Source organism: Tamandua tetradactyla, chromosome X (assembly GCF_023851605.1).
Source record: "Tamandua tetradactyla isolate mTamTet1 chromosome X, mTamTet1.pri, whole genome shotgun sequence".
NCBI lineage: Eukaryota > Metazoa > Chordata > Mammalia > Pilosa > Myrmecophagidae > Tamandua > Tamandua tetradactyla.
This window is the reverse complement of record NC_135353.1, coordinates 71,142,112-71,164,022: the sequence shown is the minus strand read 5'-3', so window position 1 is coordinate 71,164,022 and position 21,911 is coordinate 71,142,112. Positions and strand designations below refer to the sequence as shown.

The 21,911-nt window shown below is 37.7% G+C and overlaps 1 pseudogene; it reads right to left on the bottom strand.

Moving 5' to 3' along the window:
- Positions 1-1,679: 1,679 nt before the first annotated feature.
- LOC143671883 (T-complex protein 11-like X-linked protein 2) lies at positions 1,680-21,431 on the bottom strand (annotated as a pseudogene).
- Positions 21,432-21,911: the final 480 nt, after the last annotated feature.

The window sequence follows — 21,911 nt, the reverse complement described above, 5'->3', positions numbered from 1 at the left end:
AGAATCAACTCAAGATCCCTATGAAAACTATAATGCCATATTTTAATTATAAAGTGCAAAGTAAAGTTTCTTTTCATCCCGATGTCTGGATCCAGTAACATTTCTCCAAAGGATCCCCTCAGAGCATATATGACTCTAAGATAATCAGTCTCGCAAAATTAACATTTAAAAAAATCTATATTAATATGCGAAAATCAAACTAAAAATCCAAAACTCCCTCCCTATTATTTAATAACTAAACCAATTTTACCAGCCATCTTTCCTGAAATTATCTGGTCACCAATATTAGAACCTTGAATAATTCATTCCCCAGGTTTTCTATGTACTTCACTTCCAGTCAAAGTAAAAGTATCACTCTGTTCACCTAGTTGTATCATCCATCTGGGATAAAACCTTTTAAAAAGGTAAAGTAATTAGGAGGTTAGCCTGGGACTAATATTACTCCAATCCTCTTTCCTTGAGTTAAATATGTTATGCTCATTTCATTCCATCCTCTGGAACATTGAGAAATTATTTTTCACCCAGTTATGTTATCCCATAAGTGAATTTCTATTTTTCCTTGTCCATAACAAACCAGTGTCAAATCCAAACTAAAATTTTCCTCATTTCCTAGATTGTTGTGGGTCTGCTGAAGTTGGCCTGAGAATGATAGGGGTGAATCTTGATCATCTCAGAAAACAAGTTGACGTCCTTTCTAAACAACTCTCATTTGTGATGCCAACTGAGCTGACAACTATTCCCTAGCAGTCAAAGTCCCAGACTGGAGTAGGAAGAAAGATGGTGGTTGCCCCACCCTTGAATTCCCACATCACTTCTGCCAGGGGGAATGGGGTGTTCTAAATCTAGAGACGTGGGAAAATGAGATCCATTCAACTATAGAAAAGGACCAGGGATGAATTTGATCCAAGTCGCTCACTGACCTAACTTTTTGAGTTTGGTGACATTTTCAGAGACTGAAAGCCTGACTCCTGGACCACTTGGAGAGAGACAGAGAGAGATAGAGAGAGGGGGGTGAGAGAGAGAGAGAGAGAGAAAGAGAGATCATGGAGGTTGAGACTTGTCCTCAGCTGAGTTCTTATTAGCAGACAATACCAACTTTCAATAACTCTCAGGTTTTCATGCCATTTTAAACCTTACTCCAGAACAGGGGGATGGGATTCTTATTATTGCTGCATCTTTAAAATTACAGACAATTCAGTACTGGAAATGGGGTTCTATTTTCTCTCTTCATCAGTAGTGGTTCAGTGAATTTCTGACTTGTAGAAACGCTTATTTTCACACCCTGGATAATTCCACAAAGAATTTTCGTTGCACTCAAAAGAAATGATGTGCCACTGAAGAAAATAAATGCTCCACCTGTGTGCAGTGGCTGCTCAAACTTGCATATTGAAGCAGGGAAAACCGAAAACACACTAGTTTTTCAGATAATTTGGAGATAAGAGCACAAAACATGGTATTAGTTTCAGCACAAGAGGAACAGAAGTTTTCTTACAGTTCAGAAGTTTATTAGTGAAGGAGGTTTAGCCACTTGGTTTTTACATGCTTGATTCCTATAGCCCTGTGTCCTGGTGACAGAAAGGAGAAGGGCTAGCTACTCTGCGGGCCACAGGTTATGTCATCCCAGTATGCTGAATTCCTCTCTCCTTGGTCCAACATGCCATGGCTGAGATCTGGCATTATCAGAAAGATTCCACTTGTGTTTCTTGTGCCTGAGATTATGGGATGATATTTCTTAGGATCTTATCATAGTAGGGGCCAAATACCTGCTGATTGTGATTCATCAGATTGACAAACTTCCACGCCAGTTCTTCCAATTCCCTCTCAATGAGAATAAGGCCTCCAGGGAAGTCTAGCAGAGACTCCTGCATGCCGGGAATTAAACAGCATTTGAGTAACAAATGGATTCATTGATCTGTAAGCAGAGAAAAGCCATGAAAAAGAAGAAATGTAATTTCAGGAGAAAATTCACAATGCCCTTGAACTCTCTGTTTACCAAATTTTTAAGTGAACTGATATATCCACTGACCTACCCACTCATTTGGGTGAACTGTATAAATAAAGATTTTTAATTTTGGTTTGTTTTGAAGGATGGAGTGCTATTAAGCTACTAAAGGTAAAGCACAGTCAAAAAGTGGTGATCTAGTTAAATTTATGGTTGTTCCTAAGATTACTTTACGTGGCTATAAGTGAGATTCTGTTTTGCATTTGACCTAAGGAGAAGATCCTAGATAACATACCTGAAATTGTTCTAATGGTATATGTTGCAGCCAATCACCTAGTTCACGCCCATACACTCAAACAAGATTATATTAATATGCTAAGGTTAGAAAGCAAGCTGGTCAGGTTCACTGCTTCCTTTCCAGCATGGACGATGTCCTCCAGCTTAACTCAGAATTAGTTCTTTGGAAGAGAAGAGAGGCCCAGAATAAGGTAGAGAAAAAGTTTCTGATTCTAAGTTTCGGATAAAGGTTATAGAATGCCAAGGGGTGACTTAGCACAGTTCTTAGTACAGTGGCCCACATCTATAATTTAAATATGGCATTGGTTTGAAAGGATTATATGCCCTAGAAAAAGCCATGTTTCAAGCCCAATCCAGTTTTGAGGGAGCAACCATTTCTTTTAATCCCTATTCTGTACCATAGTTTGGAAACTTGATTAGATTATCTCTATAGAGATGTGGCACACCCAATTGTGAGTATTAACCTTTTGATTAGATGGAGATAAGTGGGTCTTAATTAGTTTACTGTAATCCTTTAAAAGAAGAAGCACTGTGGAAAAAGCTTGAGAGCCACGAGAACCATGAGAGCCCATGCAGCCAGAGATTTTAGAGCTGAAGAAGGAAAATGCCCCGGGGAGCTTTCTGAAACAAGAAGCCTAGAAAGCTAGCAGATGTCGCCATGTTTGCCACGTGCCCTTTCAGTTGAGAATGAAACCCTGAACGTCATCAGACTTCTTGAGTGAAGGTAACCTCTTGATAGTGCCTTAATTTGGACATTTCTATAGACTTGCTTTAATTTGGACATTCTCACAACTTTAGAACTGTAAACTTGCAACTTAATAAATTCCCCCTTTAAAAGCCATTCTATTTCTGGTATATTGCATTATGGGAGCTAGAACACTAAAACCTATACCCTAGGGGAAGATCCATCTCAGAACTTTTCAAACTGAAAAAGATATAATTTGATCCTGCAGGTTATAAATGAGGAAACTAAAACTGAAAGTTTTGCCCACTACTCAGACTTTTACATTTTTAAATGGTTCAGTAACTGACTTCCAGAATTGGCTCTACCTGCCTACCCCTCACCCTCTTGCCACCCCTCCCCACCAACACCCTGGGAACTCTTACCAATGATGTTACAAACACAGTTCTCCTTTCTTGGCAATGTTCTGGAGTTCACCTCTAAAAGATGCTGTGTAGTCACTGTTCATGGTAGTGATGCCCATGTCCTTGAGTTCTTGATGGATTTCATAAGACACCTGGTCACTCACAGTCAGCATAGCCTTTTCAGGTCTAGGCAATGAATGACATAAAGCTGGTACAAGAATGGCCCTGGCATGGAGACAAAGCCCAGAAAGCACCATACCATAGGGAGCTTACTCAAGGGAGATTTCCAGTCCCCTAACAGACTGTAGGACAATATTATACTGTATATAATACTCACTATATACAAATGAGTCTCTATATAATTATGTGGATTTCAGTATACTGGTGTTATATTTATCTGGGAGTTGATCAGTTATATTGATTTACTATCCACTGTGTGCAAAGCTGTTACACCATAGTAAAAAGAGGAATTAGAAGTTTAGGTCCCTTAAAAATAGTAGACAGCAGGACCCAAAAAACAAGCTCAATACTTTTATTATTATCCTCAATGTATCAACTAATTCACATGTAAAGTACCATATACTACTTCAAAGAAAACAAGATAAACTGGACAAGGTTTCTGCTCCATCCTTGAATTTATTAGTTTTATAAACTTTACTTAAATATTTATTTTAAGACTTTCTTGGATATTTTCCCTGTTGTTTTTCTTACTTCACCAATTAAATGGCAAACATTTTTAAGGTACCTAAACTTCTAATTCTTCTTTTTACTATGGTGTGACAGCTTTGCACACAGTGGATAGTAAATCAATATAACTGATCAACTGCCAGATAAATATAACACCAGTACACTGAAATCCACATAATTATATAGAGACTCATTCGTAGCAAATAAAAATATGAACTATTTATAGCATACTAACCTCCACACCCCCATTTTGGAAATAAGTTTTATTTTTATCTCTCCCAAGTCTCAACATAGCTAATCAGAAGAAAGTCTTTGCCAATGTGTCCCAAGGGCCTTTGTGTGGTTTGTGGTCAAGAATAAGAAATAACACATTACTGGCTTATGCCCAAATACCACATATTATTTTTCACTCTAAGAAAAAGATATAAAGCTTACCTGGAGTTAAAGTTCTCTGTCAGTGTCTTAATTATGCATTTCAATTTATCCACAAACTCACATGAGCTAAATAAAATATTACCAGAGAAACTTCTGGCCACTAGTAAGATTGAGGCCAGAATGGTTAACTGGTGTATCTGTGATTGCATCTCCTGCAGCTGGATTCTGTCCATCAACAGAATCTGGTGAGAGAGGGAAGAGTGGGATGTCAGAAGAGAAGGGTTCTGAAAGAAAGGTTGAATACAGAGTAATGAGACAATGCCCTGACACATATTCCTACCTCAGAGAACTCTTCATTTTCAGGATCCCAGAGTAGGAGGTTCAGGTAGACTTCATAGAGCACCATTGTAGGACTGGGGGTTCTGAGGAGTTAGCTGTACAATGTGCAGGTGCACAGGCCATGGTGGAGGAGCTAGGAGGGTCAGGATAACTTGGAGATGGTGTGGTAAGGTCTACTGCTGATTTGGTTAGCCATTTGGTGGTATACTTGCAGAGATCTATGACAGAGAAGAGAAATGTAAGTATCTTCAAACTCTAAGGATTAAAATTTAAGACACATTCTTGGCTAATAAAGAAACGCTTTTGCAAATCTTTCTAGCTTAGATACATGCTCTTTCTTCATACCCCTTACCCAAGAAAGAAACTTTCTATTAAAAAAATAAAAAGTATTCTCTAGTATTGTAAGAAGGTGCACCCAAGATTAAATCTCCCTTCTCCTGCCATCAAACTTTAAACATACTGGGCTGTTTATCAAGGAGTTCCTGGAATTTAGCTCTTTCATACTGTGCAGAATGTTCCTGCAAGTAGGGCCAAAGGCTCTGGATAGTGTAGTTCACCATGTCCATTTTCATAAGGTCCAGGACACGGAAGACACCTCTGTCATAGCATATTTACACTATGGGCTTTCTTATATGTCCTTAATCATGTTGAGAAAGTTGCCTTCTATTTCTATTTTTTAAAGTGCTTTTATCAACAAATGGCACCGGATTTTTTCAAACACCTTTTGTGCCTCAATGGAGTTGATCATGTATTTTTCCCTTCATTTTGTTAATGGTGTATTGCATTAATTGATTTTCTCATGTTGAACTGCCTTTAAATACCAGGGATAAAACCCACTTGATCATGGTGTATAATTCTTCTAATTTGCTGTTAGATTCTATTTTCAAGTATTTTCTAGAGTATTGCTGCATCTATATAACATTTATGATCAATTCAACTTTGACAAGCACAAAAAAGGCCGCTCAATGGGTGAAAGAATATACTTTTAAACAAATGGTCTGTCAAAACTGGATAGCAATATGAAAAGCATAAAATAGGACCCTCAACCTCACACCATTTACAAAAATTAACTGCAAATGCACAAAGACCTAAATGTAAGACTAAATGCAAATACAAAACTTTCAGAAGAAATAATAAGTGTAAATTTTCATGAATTTAGATTAGACAATAGAATTTTTTAGATATGACACCCAAAACACACGCAACCCAAAATACATAAATCGGACTTCATTAAAATTAATACTTTTGTACGTCAAATAATACAATTAAGAAAGTAAAAATGCAAGCCATGGTAAAGGAGAAAAAAAATTTGCAGGCCATATTATAACGAACTTTCATCTGGCATACATAAATAACTCTTATGCTCAACAATAAAAAGGCAATGCAATTAAAACTAGCCAAAGGTTATAAGGTTGAATGCCTGGAGAAGATTGCAGACTAGGGAGTTCCAGGATTCATTCCTTCCTCCAAAACAGCTAGCAAACAGGTAGAAACTCTCTGAAACAACTGTCCTGGGGCTCCAGGGGCCTACAGAAGAACACTGTACAGCATTCAAGGAAAAGCAGGAGGAGTAACATGAGAAACTATGGTAAAGAACTGTGAGTAGTTTGTTCTGAGCAGGGACTGCTGGCAAATATCACCCACTCTAGTGGCAGGCTACCTTGGAATCCAGTCCCTGGCTAGCTCTGAGGGACAAAAAGTTACATAAAAATCTTCTTTCCCATGAAGAGGGGTTGGCATGGCTGATCAGTAATCACAGCTTTTAAGTAGTGAAGTCTAATTGCTTGGTTCTATCTCTGAGCTACTGTTTCAACCCACCCAGAGCAAAGGTGGAGACAGCCATTGTTTTAGGCCTGTCCTGACAAGGGTGGAGGAAGTGGAGGTTTAAAGACACAGTGCCTCCTTAGGGTTGTAGGGGAATGGTTTCCTGAAGGGTGCCATATGCTGGCAGCCCAGAAAAGTGAAGCTCTGCGGAGCACCTAAAAGGCTTTGATATCTTTCCTGACCCTCTTCCCAGGACCCCTTGTTGCTTAGCTGAGCCTCTTTTTTGAGTTCCTGGTCCTGTCTTGGCTGGAAAATACTGACTTGGAAATGTTCTCTCTGAGGTGACCCTTCCCACAGAATTTGTTCTCCATAAAGCAACTAAAGACATTGAAGGGAGAGTAAGAAAAAAACCTAAATAGGGAAAACAAAAACAAACAAAACAGATAAAGATTCCTGGATAAGAAACAGAGGAAAGGAAGCATTCTCCGGGAGCTAAAACAATTACAGAAAGTGCAATCTTAAAAGTTATATCACATATCCAGAACAAGAATAAGATGAAGAAGAGCTAGAAAAAATCTGATCAGTTAAGCACGAGCAATTCTAAAGGTCTAGAATAAAATGAAACATGTGTCAAAGAAGAGCTTTAACACAAAGCCAATAAAAAATGAAACCCTAGGCAAGAGAGAGAAACTGGCATTCAGAGTAAACTCATCATGATATTTGAATGCCTAGGCATCAGCAAAAAATTACAAGTCATACTAAGCAAAAGAAATATATGGACCAGTGGAAAAAAACAAACTGCAACTATGGAGGATGTAGAAAATTTTGTTCAACTAATCAAAGATTTTCAAACAAATCTCCTAAATCAATTCAAGTACATCAAGGAAAATATAGCTAAAGAGATAAAGGGTATTGATCTAGTTTGCTAACTTCTGGAATGCAATATACCAGAAGAAGAACAGCTTTTTAAAAGGGGAATTTATTATGTTGCACATTTACAATTCTAAAGCCATGAAAATGTCCAAATAAATCAAGTCTATAGAAATGTCCAATCTAAGGTGCCCAGGGAATGATACCTTGGTTCAAGAAGGCTGCAGAAGTTTAGGGTTTCTCTCTTAACTGGAAAGTCATATGGCAAACATGGCAATGTCTGCTAACTTTCTTGTCAGGCTTCTTGTTTCATGAAGCTCCCCCAGGGGCGTTTTCCTTCTTCATCTCCAAAGGTCCCTGCCTGCATGGGCTCTTATGGTTCTTCTGGCTCTTCTCTCTTTCCAAAAAATGTTTCCTCTTTTAAAGGTTCCAGAAAATTAATCAAGACGCTAGTGGAATGGGGGGAGTTACATCTCCCTCTAATCAAAGGGTCATACCCACAATTGGGTGTTTCAGATCTCTGCAGAGATAATCTAATCAAATTTCAACCTACAGTGCTGAATAGGTATTAAAAGAAATGGCTGCTTCCACAAGATGGATCAGGATTAAAACAGGGCTTTTCTAGGGTACATAATCCTTTCAAACTGGCACAGACACCAAGAAGATACCAGTTGAACATAAAAAGGAATTTGACAATATGGAAAAAGGCATAATAGTAGAGATTAAAATACCCTAGGGGCATGCATCAGAAAATTTGAAATGCAGAAGAAATAATCAGCAAACTAGAAGACAAGGCAATTAAAATCTTGCAGGGAGAAGATCAGATAGATAAAAGAATGGAACAAATGAAAGGGTCTCAGAGAAATGAATTACTGTACAAAGAACACAAACATACATGTCATGGGTATCCCAGAAGGAGAAGAGAAGGGAAAAGTAGCAGAAACAATATTTGAGGAAATAATGACACAAAATTTCCAAATCTTATGAAAGACATAAATATACATGTCTAAGAACCCAACATATTCCAAACAGAAGAAATCTCAATTGAAGTACTCCAAGACACATATTAATCAAAATGCCAAATGCCAAGGATAAAGAGAGAATACTGAAAGCAGCAGGAGAAAAGTGATTTGTCACATACAGGGGAACCTCAATAAGACTAAGTGCTGATTTCTCATCAGAAACCATGGAGGCAAGGAGGCAGTGGTATGATCTATTTAAGATATTGAAAGAGAAAAACTGCCAGCAGGGAATTCTTTATCTTGGCAAATGTGTCCTTCAAAAATGAGGGAGAAGGTGGGCAATGGTGGCACAGTGGCAGAAGTCTCATCTGCTGTGCCAGAGACCTGGGTTCGATTCTCAGAGCCTGCGCATGCAAAACAAAAAGAAAAAAAATGAGTGAGATTTAAAAATATTCACACATAGAAATGGAGAGTTCATCAACAAAAGAGCTTTTCTATAAGAATTGCTAAAGGGAGATATGAAGGCTGAAAAGAAAAAGCAGGAGAGAAAGAGTCTTGGAGTAAAGTCTAGAAGTGAAGATTGTCAGTAAGGGTAAAAATCAGACAAAAATAAAACACACACATAAAAATCAAAGGATAAAATATTTATAGTAAGTACTGTCTTTACATTGAACCATAATCCCCTTCCTCCAGATTTTCTTACTCCTGCGCTCCTTCTGTGACCTTTAGTGGTAACTGTTTCTGCCACTTTTGCATATGTCCCAAGTTTGACAGAGGACTTATCCCATAACCAGAAAATCTCTTTCCTGTGACTGTCCCCCAGCTCACAGGAAATAGTCATAGCAGACAGTTGATTTGAAGAATGACCCTGGAGAACACCTGGAGAAGGAAGGGAAGAAAGGAGGTAGAGGGGCTGTTCTTGCCCATAAGGGCATGGCCTAGAAATTGCATATATCACTTTCACTCATATCCCATAGGTGGAATTCAGTCATATGCCATACTGATGTGCAGGGGAAGCCAGAAAACATAAATTTTAACTGGACATCCATTGATTAAGCTAAAATTTTGGAGCTCTCTTCCCAAATGAAGTGAGAACAATCAGTGCGGCCAACCATCAACTTCTGCCAATCATTTTTGCTGAGATTTATGAGAAGATTGAAATGACATCTGTTGTCACATATGCCTCTCTTCAAAAGGGATCAAAGTTTTAAGTTGGTGGTTTTCATCTGGCATTAGTCTTAACTACAGGAATGATTTGTTGCTTGGTAGACACAAAATAACACTCAATAGCAATCAACACCTATCCAACAGAGATTTCGGATCCCATCACCTGAAATCCTCCCAGAGAGATTTGAGCCTTTATTTTATAAAAGGCTCCCACAGGTGAGGCTATCATACCCTCCCTGCAAAGCATTTTACCAAGCAGAATGATTTCCTAAAGTCTAACTCGATACCTCTTGAGGCTTATTTCTATTTGATTCTGTTTTAGAGGGAGATGGAGCATAGGTAGGCCCAACAAACAAAAATAAAAGAGAAGGAACAGGAGAAAGGGAAGGAAGAAAGTGCATAGAGAGAAGAAAAGGGAGGAACTTTCCAGAATGTTTTTTTTTTTTTACATGGGCAGGCTCCAAGAATCGAACCCAGGTGTCAGGCACAGCAGGTGAGAATTCTGCCACTGAGTCACTGCTGCATCACCCCAGAATGTATTTTAATTGTTCATTTACTTGGATGTTTTCTACATTTGAATGTAAACTCTGTGGTGGCAGGAATCCAAGGTCTCTCTTTTATGTGTTGTACCCAGTGTTAGCAAAGTGCCTGATAATCGATCACAACTCAAAAACAGCTGTTAAGTTGATTGATTTAGGAGACAGATACATAGATATGGCCACTTTGCTTGCCATTTATGCACCCAAACCATGTTACTTATTATAATGGAGACACCAGTTTACAAGGATAAGCCTTCAAGCATTTATTGCTGACTTGAGCTGCGTCCTTTGTGTGAAGGACAAAATATGTATGTGGTCAGCTTGGGTTTCAGGTCTGCTATCAAAAATAAGCCTACTTCTTATTGAAATCTAACAAGAGACCTGAAGAGAAGTAGGAGAGAGCAGTAGCTGAGAAAATGCCTGAGGTCTTACATAGCTTGTGCAAGCAGAATTATGAGCACAAACAGCCTTAAGAGTACAGGAATTAGCAGCAATGCCCAGTCTCCAGGGTTCTGGATAGGGAACTATTTAAAGCTAAGAAATGTGAGATTTCCACCTGTTCTAGTTTGCTAGCTGCCAGAATGCAACACCAGAGATGGATTGGCTTTCAATCCATCAAAAGGGGATTTATTTAGTTAACATATAGTTCTTCAGAGGAAAGGCAGCTTTCAACTGAGGTTCCTTCTTATGTGGGAAGGCACAGGATGATCTCTGCTGGCCCTCTCTCCAGGCCTCTGGGTTCCAACAACTTTTCCTGGGGTGATTCCTTTCTGCATCGCCAAAGGCCTGGGCTGAGCTGCGAGTGCTGAGATGAGGTATGCTGAGCTGTTTTGGCTGTGCTACATTGAGCTCTCTCATTTAAGCACCAGCCAATTAAATCAAACATCATTTATTGCAGCAGGCATGCCTCCTAGCTGACTGCAGATGTAATCAGCAACAGATGATGTTCACATGCCATTGGCTCATGTCTACAGCAATAGAACTAGGCACCTTCACATGACCAAGTTGACATTTGAATCTGACTACCACACCACCTTCAAAAGGTGCCCCAATTTTTGTTGTGCAGACCCTCTTTAGCGCCAGTATTCTGGCAAACTCCCTGGATTGATTTCATAGTGGAGGCAGCAATGGTGTTATGGTCAACCTGTCATCACTGTTCCCTGAAAGGGGTGGGGATAGTGATGGAGGGTGCTGATGTTAATCTCTCCCTACTCCTTCTTTTCTCTGCTAGGCCACCAGAAAAGACTGAACAGATGGATTTTCATGGCCTCAGTTTACCTTTTGCCAGGGTAGCTGAGAACACTGAGGCTATCTACTCAAAGAGAAGCCAGCTGATCTAACAAAAGGGGTTGTGGAGCCAAAATAAGGTATGGAGACAGAGACCCTTGCTTCACCAGAATCACATCCTTTTCCCACTATGTTGGAATTGCTGGATAAAATACAGGATTCCCCAATTTTTCTCTGAATTACATGCATTTCAGATAAACAAAAAAATACTCTTTAGAGTTTGATCCAAATATTTCATGGAATATACTAAGAGTTTATTCATTATTTATTTTCAATTTATATTTTTATTCACTGAAAATAGAAATCCTATACTATTCTCCTTTAGATCATTTGCTTACACTCCCTGAAACATTGTTTTCTCTCCTGCATTGGAAAACAGAAAAAAAAAAAATCCCTCTTCCCTTTGCCCTGTTTCTTAGAATGACACAGGACATCATAGAAGGAAGAGTATTTTAAACCTTTAGGGTGAAAAAGCAATGCAACTAAGGTAAAACAAGCAGCAGCTTCCTCCAGTTGAGTTAATCTAGAAATGTTGTCCCCGGAGTTCAGAAAGTGAGAAGTTTGGTTTTGAAGTGTCATGGGGCTCCTGGCCTATACAAGACAGCTACTGAAACCACCATTCCGGAAGGCTATTGACTCACTCTCTTGTCCAATTACCCAACGCGACAACTTTTTCACATGCTGTAATGGTTAGGTTCTGGTGTCAGCTTGGTCTGGTCAGGCCCAGTTGTCTGGTCAGGAAGCAGTGGCCTGATCATTGCTGCAAAGATGTTTTGTGGCTGGTTGATAAACCAGAAGGCTGGTGTATTAAATCATCGTCAATTGCATCTGTGGCTGATTTTATCTGCAATCAACTAAGGCATGTTCCCCACCAATGACATAATCCAATCAGTTGAAGACTTTCAAGGAAGATATTTAATTTTTATTTTTATTCAGTTTTTTCGGAGTATGAAAATGTTCAAAAATTGTTTGTGATGATGTATGCACAGCTATATGATGATATAATGAACCACTGATTGTACACTTTGGATAATTATATGGTATGTGAATATATAATTTATCTCAATGAAAATATAAAAAAAAAAAATCCAAAAAAAAAAAACCCTTAGGGAGAGAAAGGCAATCAATAAACGGGAAATATTTCTTTAACTTTTTATTGTATATATAACATATATACAAAGCAAAGAAAGAAAAAAAGCAATAATTTTCAGAGCACTCTTCAACAAGTAGTTATAGGACAGATCCCAGAGTTTGTTATGGGCTACCATATGATCCTCTCAGATGCTTCCTTCTAGCTGCTCCAGAATATAGGAGGCTAGAAGGAAAAAACAAATTTATCATCACAATCGAATTTTTTTCTGTTTTTGAAAAATAACATATGTACTAAAAAGCAATAATTTTTAAAGCACAGCACCACAATTAGTTGTAGAACATATTTCAGAGTTTGGTATGGGTTACAATTCCACAATTTTAGGTATTTACTTCTAGCTGCTCTAAGATACTGGAGACTAAAAGAGATATCAATTTAATGATTCAGCAATCATATTCATTTGTTAAATCCCATCTTCTCTGTATGACTCCACCATCACCTTTGATCTTTCTATCCCTCACTTTCAGGGGCATTTGGGCTATGGCCATTCTAACTTTTTCATATTGGAAGGGGCAGCCAATAATATGAGGTACGGAGATGGAACTAGCTGATGTTTTAAATAAGATGGGCCCTCTAGGTTTCAGGACATATCTGGTCCAGAGACCCATCTGGAGGTTTTACGTTTCTGGAAAGTTGCCCTAGTGCATGGAACCTTTGTAGAATCTTATATATAGCCCTAGATGCTTTTTGGGATTGGCTGGAAAGGTTTTGGTTGCGGGTTGGCAAGTTATGATAGGTAGTAATGACTAACTGAAACTTGCATAAGAGCAACCTCCAGAGTAGCCAGCCTCTCAACTCTATTTGAACTCTCTCAGCCACTGATACTTTATTAGTTACACTTCTTTTCCCCCTTTTGGTCAGGATGGCATTGTTGATCCCACTGCCAGGGCTAGGTTCATCCCTGGGAGTCACCTCCCATGCCACTAGGGAGACTTTCCCCCTGAATGTCATGCCCCACATAGGGGGGCGGGCAATGGTTTCACCTGAAGAGTTGGGCTTAGAGAGAGAGTGAGACCACATCTGAGCAACAAAAAGGTCCTCCAGAAGTAACTTTAAGGCATACCTATAGGAATGCTAAGCATCTCTGCTACATATATAAGCTTTCCAAGAATAAGCTTCGAGATCAAGGGCTTGGTTGTTGATTTGGTGTCCCTAATGTTTGATACAGCATCAGGGGTTTCCCCAGTGGTAAAGTTTAATAGTTCCATATTTTTTCTCCCATGCCTCAAGGGATTTTGCCAATACTTTTTGATTATCTCCTTACTAAATTCTAGGATGTATCCAGGCATTATATTAAACTATACAGGATTAACTCATTCTTATTCTGTGCTTCCTGTGTTTCAATTGTTCAAAAGAGCTATCCAGGGAGGTTAAGTTAGTTTATGTGCTACAGAAAATTTAGGTTCAAGACAAAATAAAACTTTCTTCCTTTGGTCTCAAAGATGAGGTGCAGTTCTAAACTATGGACAATGTCTTCCTTACCCCTGTGTTCTGTATTACCTTAATCCCAACCTGATTGGTTTCATTCTAATCTTTAAATATCAGGTTATAGTTATATAAAACGGGTTCTCAAAATCCAGAAATAATAATTACCTCTCTGGACTAAATGTGTCTACTAAAAGAGCTTACAATCTAGGTCGCTGTTTTCTTGTAAGCATTTTCTAAAGGAGATCATACAATACTTGTTCTTTCATTTCTGGCTTATTTAGCCTCACCAAATGTCTAAAAGGGAAATATTTTTAAAATAAAAGGATATCTCTTTCAAAACTCTGTGATAGGCAGTGGTACGAACGGACATTTGTACACTGACATTCATAGTGGCACAATTGCCAAGAGATGGAAACAATCCAGGTGCCCAACAGCGAACGAGTGGATAAACAAAATGTGGTACATACATACAATGGAATATTATGCAGCATTTAGACAAAATGATGTCCTGAAACCTATGACAATGTGGATGAACCTTGAGGACATAATGCTGAGTGAAACAAGTCAGACACAAAAGGACAGGTACCATATGATGCCATTGTTATGACTCTGATAAAGCCACCAGTGTTTTGGAGCAGCTAGAAGGAAAAATATGAGATGAAGGCATGGTAGCCCATGACAAAATCTGTAGCTGCTTGTTGAAGTATATTTTGAAAATTAGTGCTTTTTTCTTTTTTTATTTGTATATATATGCTATATATATTTTTTGCATGGGCAGGCACCATGAAGTGAATATATGTTATATTTTACCAAAAAAATGGTAAGGAAAAATCTTTAGGCAGCTATAGTAATATTAGATAAAATAAATTCCTGATATAAAAGTTTTGAAAATATTTAGTAACATAGCTCACTACTATAGTAAAGTTAATATTTGCAATAACTTTTAACTTGATATTTTGAGAACACAGTTTTGATAGTTAATAAAATTCTATTTAATAGTGATTGATTAATATTTAGAATTTAAAAAACTCTGATATCTGTATCTATAGATTTTTTTCTTTCCTTGCTTTAAATTTAAATTGGTTTATGAAACATATTGTACAAACAGGCTTTATGATGATTTCTTAGATTTTTAAAAATATGCCTATGGATGAGCTAAGATATTCATTTTAGGTAGTTAAGATTTTCATATGTTAATTGCAAAAACATTTGTATCTTCACATTTTCCTGAAATCAAGAAAATATTTAGTAACATAGGTCATTACTGCTGATATTTGTAAGAACTTTCTACTTGATATTTTGAGAACATTCACAGTTTTGACAGCTGATCAGATGGTATAAGTTAGTGTTTAATATTTCAAATTTAAGAACTTTCCTATCTGAATTTGTAGATTTTTTCCTTGTTGCCTTAATTTTAAATTGGTTTATGAATCTTACTGCACAAACACAGGCTTTACAATGATTATATGGGTACTTTATTTAAATATGTCTATGGTTAATCTAACTAAGATATCCATTTTTGGTGGTTCTAAGTGTATTGTTTGTTTTTTAAAATAAAAAAAAGTTAAAAAAAAAAAAAGAACCAGGTAGACCATGGAAAGATACTTATGATATATTATCAAATGAGAAAAATTTGCAGAATAATATGAATAATACGATTCATACTTTTCTATTTTGTGAAAAGTAAACAAATGTATGTTTGTTTCTAGGTTTGTGTGTATGTCTATGTGTGCATATACACACATATATGTGCACTGAATAAACTAGATGAAACAGAGAAATATCAGTCATTCTGCTAACATGGTTACTCTTACTAAGTGGGAATTAGAAAGGCAGAGCAGCAAAGGCCTTTCACTCTATTTATATGTTTTGGTAATATTTGTTGTTTTTTTAAATGCATATAAACCTTGTGATTAAAAACAAAATTCAAAGAGGACTCTGGTCTGCAAGCCACAGAATGTATAATATCTGTTTACTTGCCACTTTTCCCTTTGGGGTCCCTCACACCTTGGCCTTCTTCTGTTTCCTGAAGACCTCAAGCATTCTCCTTTCTCAGAACCTGTTCCCTCTCCTGAGATGTTTTTACCCAGGTATCCATATGTCTAGCCATCTCACTTCCTTCAGGTTTCTGCTCAAGAATTTCCTCATTGGAAAGCTCTTCTTTGACAAATCCCCTTCAAATAGCTACTATGGCAATGATTTATCTTTCTTCATGGCATTTATTATAGAAAAAAGAGCAGTTTTATCACATGACTGTTTTCCACATAATGGTCATCACTTATCTGCAGTCATCAGTATTGTGAAAATCAAGAACAATTTCTTTTCTGAAGAGGAATTGTCAACCTTTTGAAAAGGGCTCAAGGTTCAATTTATCTGAGGAACTAGTGATAGCAGGATGTCCCAGAATTTTTTCTTTTTTAGTTTATGTCAGAAGACTAAATATATGTATATATATATTTCTAACCATGGAAGTGATGTGCTTAGTATAATGGAAGTTAAGGAAGCTGCTAGTTTTGCTTTCTCAACCTCTCCTTATGATTAAATCTTGTACTCAGGTATTAATTTGATGACATAACTGTGTTCAGTAATTTTATGTTTTATTATCATTAATTTGATCTTTTTATTTAATAGATGTTTAGGTTTTGATTAATATCGACAACTAGAGTAAAATAACACTAAAATTTTAGAATTAACTTTTTGTCTGTTTTCATGAAGTCTCTAAGGATGCATAACTACATATTTGTGCCAGATATAGTTTTATTTCTCATACCAAGGAACTCATTAACATTGAATTGTTTTCCACCAAGTTTTACCTACAGTGACTATAAATGTAGGCATATTCTCTTTTTGTTGAGATCCCCAAGCTTGTTAACACTTTTGCCCTTTCTAGAAGTAACGTTTTTGCTACTGAAAGGCTGGCATTTCATGAACCACAGAGTAGGAAATAAGTTCCTCCCAGGATTTTGTAGGCATAGGCAGCATTGCTACATAAAAAAGTACTCTTCTTTTTTTTATTAATGCAGAACTTATCTTTTGTTGAAGCATTTATTCTAAAAAAATCCAAAACATGGTTTTGGTTCTCTTCTCTGAAGGGTCAGCATTTGTTGAACTTAGAAGGACTCAACACATTAATAGAAAGGACTCAAGGATCAGTCATACTTAATTTAAGGATATTTGTTTTTATGCGACTTTTCTTGTGTTGTCATGGCAAAAAAATTAGAATTATTTAGTTATATCATGTTAAGGAAGATTATAGATTCTTACTGTACCTATGTTAATAACTATGTGTCATGAAAAATGAAAGGGTTCAGTAGAGACACTTTGTATAATATTTTGCCCTTGTTGTGGATGGTTTTGCAGACAAGCACATCAATATATTCATTATTTTCTACTGAAAAAAATCTATAAAAACACATTCAAAATTTTTCAATGCATGCATATAAAAAGAAAATTACAGAAATTGAACCAAAAATGGACTTTAAGATTAAGAAGAATTTAATTATTTGAGGTAATCAATGAGCTATCATTCCTAGTGACCAGGCTTCCAAGGGTTGTTTCCTATCAAAACTTTTTTTTGTATGCTATATGGCAGGGTCACACTTCATTATTTTTCCATGTGAGTATCCTATTATTTGTTGAATTTGTGTTTATTTGTTGTTTTGTTTGTTTTTGCTTATTTGTTGTTTTTTTGGGGGAGGGGGAAGTGCATGGACTGGGAAACTAACCCAGTCCTCCCGCATGGCGGGTGAGAATTCTACAACTGAACCACCCTTGCATAGCGCCCATCAGAAGTTTAAGGAATATTTAATTCTACTGCTAAATGCTTTCAGATTATGAAGAGGAAAAATCTCATATTTTTGTTTAAAGAAAATATAATATGGTGGAAAAAAACTATTAAAGAAAGCATTGTATAAATAACCTTCGGTAGTACCATTTATTAAAGGGGATTTTAAAATCCTAATCGAATTATTAGCCCACAAATCTAGTATCACATTAATATATAAATATGAAATGCCAAATTGGGATCCATCCAAGAACACAACTAAGTAAAATTCAGAAAACAAATGGAAGCATTAATAAAACAACATTACAAATGCACCATAATTGGACTGTGGTATGAAGATGGGGAGTGCAGGAGTGATTGAGATAGATGAAATCTATGAAGGAGAGTGTAAAAGCAGGATTCAATGTGGGAGATTAAAAATCGGCATGAGTACATCTGATTATTAATTCTGTGGGTGTATGGGCAGCACTGAGCCTAAATGAACAAAATGTTCTAATATTCTGCTTTATTTTTGTTTTTATTTTTTTTTTCAAGGGCAGGCCCCGGGAATCGAACCCAGGTCTCCGGCATTGTAGGCAAGAACTCTGCCTGCTGAGCCACTGTGGCCCACACTATTCTGTTTTATTTAAAGATTAAATAAAGAAATGGCTGTAATGCTGAAAATAACATAAGCATGAATCCAGGAGAAAACGTGTTAATAGAAAAAGAGTACCACTTTCTCCTTTCAAACTTCTTTTTAACGTAATTCATATTAAGGCATTCATTTTAATAAATAATTGAAGGGAAAAATAAAAGCACAGAAATAGCTTCATAAAAATTTTCAAGAAAATACTTTGCAAGCTGTTTGGACTCTGAAATTACTATTCTAATTCATTAGAAATTAGAAATTAGAAAAAGAATAGAATTCTTTTCTTTCCTCTATTCTTTTTCAGGGCATAATTTATTTTTATATTGTCAGGTCCCAGCTCAAGGTTCAGTAGTTCTGGCACAGTAGTGAATTGAAAGAAAGCATGAGTTGCAGCCTGTAGAGTGGGTCAGGCTTTATTTATTTCCCTCCATGCTGCAATCTATGCAGCAACAGGGTTTTATGGATTGTTACGCAAAGGTGGCAGCATGCCAAAAGATTATATAATGTCCTGAATCATGGTTATATAACAGATTGTGCTGGTTTGAAAGGATCATGTACCCTAGAAAAGCCATGTTTTAATCCTGATCCACTTGTGGAGGCAGCCTTTTCCTTTAATCCCTATTCAGTACTGTATGTTGGAAATCTGATTAAGTTATCTGCACTGAGATGTGACTCACCCAATTGTGGGTATTAACTTTTATTAGAGGGAGATGTGACTCCACCCATTCCAGGTGGGTCTTGACTAGTTTACTGGAATTCTTTAAAAGGGGAAGAATTTGGGGAAAGCTTCAGAATGATGAGAGCCAGAGCCCATGCAACCAGAGACCTTCAGAGACGAAGAGGGAATATGCCCCCAGAGAAGCTTCATGAAACAAGAAGCTTGGAGAGAAAGCTAGCAGATGTCGCCATGTTCGCCATGTGCTTTTCCAGTTGAGAGAGAAACCCTGAATTTCATCAGCCTTTCTTGAGTGAAGATAACCTCTTGTTGGTGCCATAATTTGGACATTTTTATAGACTGCTTTAATTTGAACATTTTCATGGCCTTAGAACTGTAAATTTGCAACTCAATAAATTCCCCCCTTTTAAAAGCCATTCCATTTCTGGTATATTGCATTACAGCAGCTAGTAACCTAGAACGCAGGTGCTGAATCATTTTCTCCAGGAAGTTCAGACCCAGAAGCTCTTTGGGCAGCCATCTTAGCAGGATGTTTACAACTTCAAATACCCTGGGCCCCACATATATCACAAACCTTAATGGCCTGTAAATATGTATCACTTGGTTGTATCCAATGAGAGAAGACCACATCTCATCCTCCACTGGTTTAGTCAATAAAGGACCCAGAACCACTGAGCCATAGCCATTTTCCTCAAGTAGCCTGAACTGAGCCAATAAGATCCTTACCATATTGTTTTCCCACAGAGATTGAGAGAAGGAAATTGGTGTGGTTCTTTGTCTGTTGTGGGTTTGCTTGCTTTTATTCATGGGTTTTTGTTTGTTTGTTTTTGGGCATGGGCAAGCTCCAGGAATCAGACCCAGGTCTCCGGGATCACAGGCAAGAACTCTGGCACTGAGCCACCATTGCCCGCCCTTCATTTGGGGTCTTAAGAACATGAATCCAGAGCTGGCAGTGGACATATCTCTTGCCCCTTGTATCAAATTAACAGCAAGATGGTAACCAATTAAAAGGATTAAGTTACCTCCTTCTCCATTTTTTTACCTCAAGCTATTTGATTGCTGAGTTATTTTTATTATATTTTCACTTTCAGGCACGTGTCTGACAAAATAAACCCCACCATGTTAAATTGGGACAATGAAATCACCTCCCCAGTACAATGGCCAATAAAAAAGAATATTGGTCCTGATTCCTGAACCACGATCACACTCCTCTTTAATCATGGACTGTCACTTGGAAATAAGAGGAGAATGGGTGGGGGCTGCAGAAGAACCTTGAAAATTACTGTTTGACCTAATCTCAGAGCTTTGCCCTAGCAGGGTGCCCATACATCTTTATTTTGCCTGTTGCCCATGTCTAATTCTTAATAGCATGGTCCTCATTTTCAAACATTTCACAATTTACCACTCTGCACTTCTCAGGGTAATCAGATCAGGTAGGAAGTTGTAAACATAGTAGCTCTCAATTCTTTGTTGAATGGACAGATAAATAATAAATTGAATAAGAACGTGACCCCATGACGCCCTGTAAGACCACTGTTATATTACATGGCTGGTCTGCATGACCCTTCTCTGGGCCCTCTTGGATGTTGTATTAGTTAGGGTTCTCTAGATAAACAGAATCAACAGGGAACACTTGCAAATATAAAATTTATAAAAATGTTTCATGTGACCGCAGGAACACAGAGTCCAAATCCACAGGGCAGGGTGTGAAGCCGACGACTCCGATGGAGGGTCTGGATGAACTCCGCAGGAGAGGCTCTCCAGCCGAAGCAGGAATGGAGCCTGTCTCCTTTGAGTCCTCCTTAAAAGGCTTCCCATGATTAGATTTAACATCACTAATTGTAGAAGACACTCCCCTTTGGCTGATTACAAATGGAATCAGCTGTGCATGCAACTGACGTGATCATGACCTAATCCTATGAAACATCCTCATTGCAACAGACAGGCCAGCACTCGCCCAATCAGATAAACAGCTACCACAACTTGGCCAAGTTGACACATGTCCCTAACCATGACAGATATTTATGCCTTCCTCCCTTTTACTGCACTTTTCTTTCTTCTCTTTACAAAGCTCTCTGATCCCCAGCATTAAACCCATGAGATTGGAAGCATATGTTTCTTCTATGGTCTGTTTGTCTCATTGACTTTTTCTAATAATGCTTTGTAGTATAGACTTCTTTTATCCTCAAGTTTTGGATGAGGAAGAAGACAAGTCACAAAGAGACTAAACAACTTGTACAAAGATTGTATAGCTGGTATATGGGAGAGCAGAGCTTCAGATCAGGTCAGTCTGAATCCAGAGCTTATGCCCTCAAGCACTCACCTTTGCCATCCTCTCTCTCAGACTGTGGTGATGGCACATTCAAGGCCTGGTTACCCAGGAAGATAGTCTCAGGTGGGGCCTTTTTCCAGCAAACATTTTCAAAGTTATATCTTTTCCTTGAAGGCATTGTGATCAGCTTTTTTGTGTGTAAAAGCAAACGCATCAAGTCATTCTTCCTGCAAAGGAATATACTGAATTCGATTTGCTTGTGCAACCACAGAAGTATTTTTTGAGTAGCAGTTAGCAAGTTCAACACTCCCTATGCTCAATTCCAAGCTGCAATAGCTATCATAAACATATGCAAAGGCATTTCTTATTTCATAACTGTGTCCCAAATACTGTGTTGCAAATTAGTGAAGGAAAGCATGGGAATCCAGGAGTGGGGAAGGATTTCAGGTTAGAACAAAACAGCAATTACTTGATCCTTTTAGCTCTCTACATCCACACATTGATGCAGAGACCTGAATGCTGTTCCCACCTGTAGAATATCCACTTATATAGCAAGCAGATATTTTGATGATACCATCAATCAATGCTCTTGCCTTTAATTAATGACCATGCTGTTATGTCAGCATTCTTACCTAGTTCTTTAGAGATGTTTCCTCAC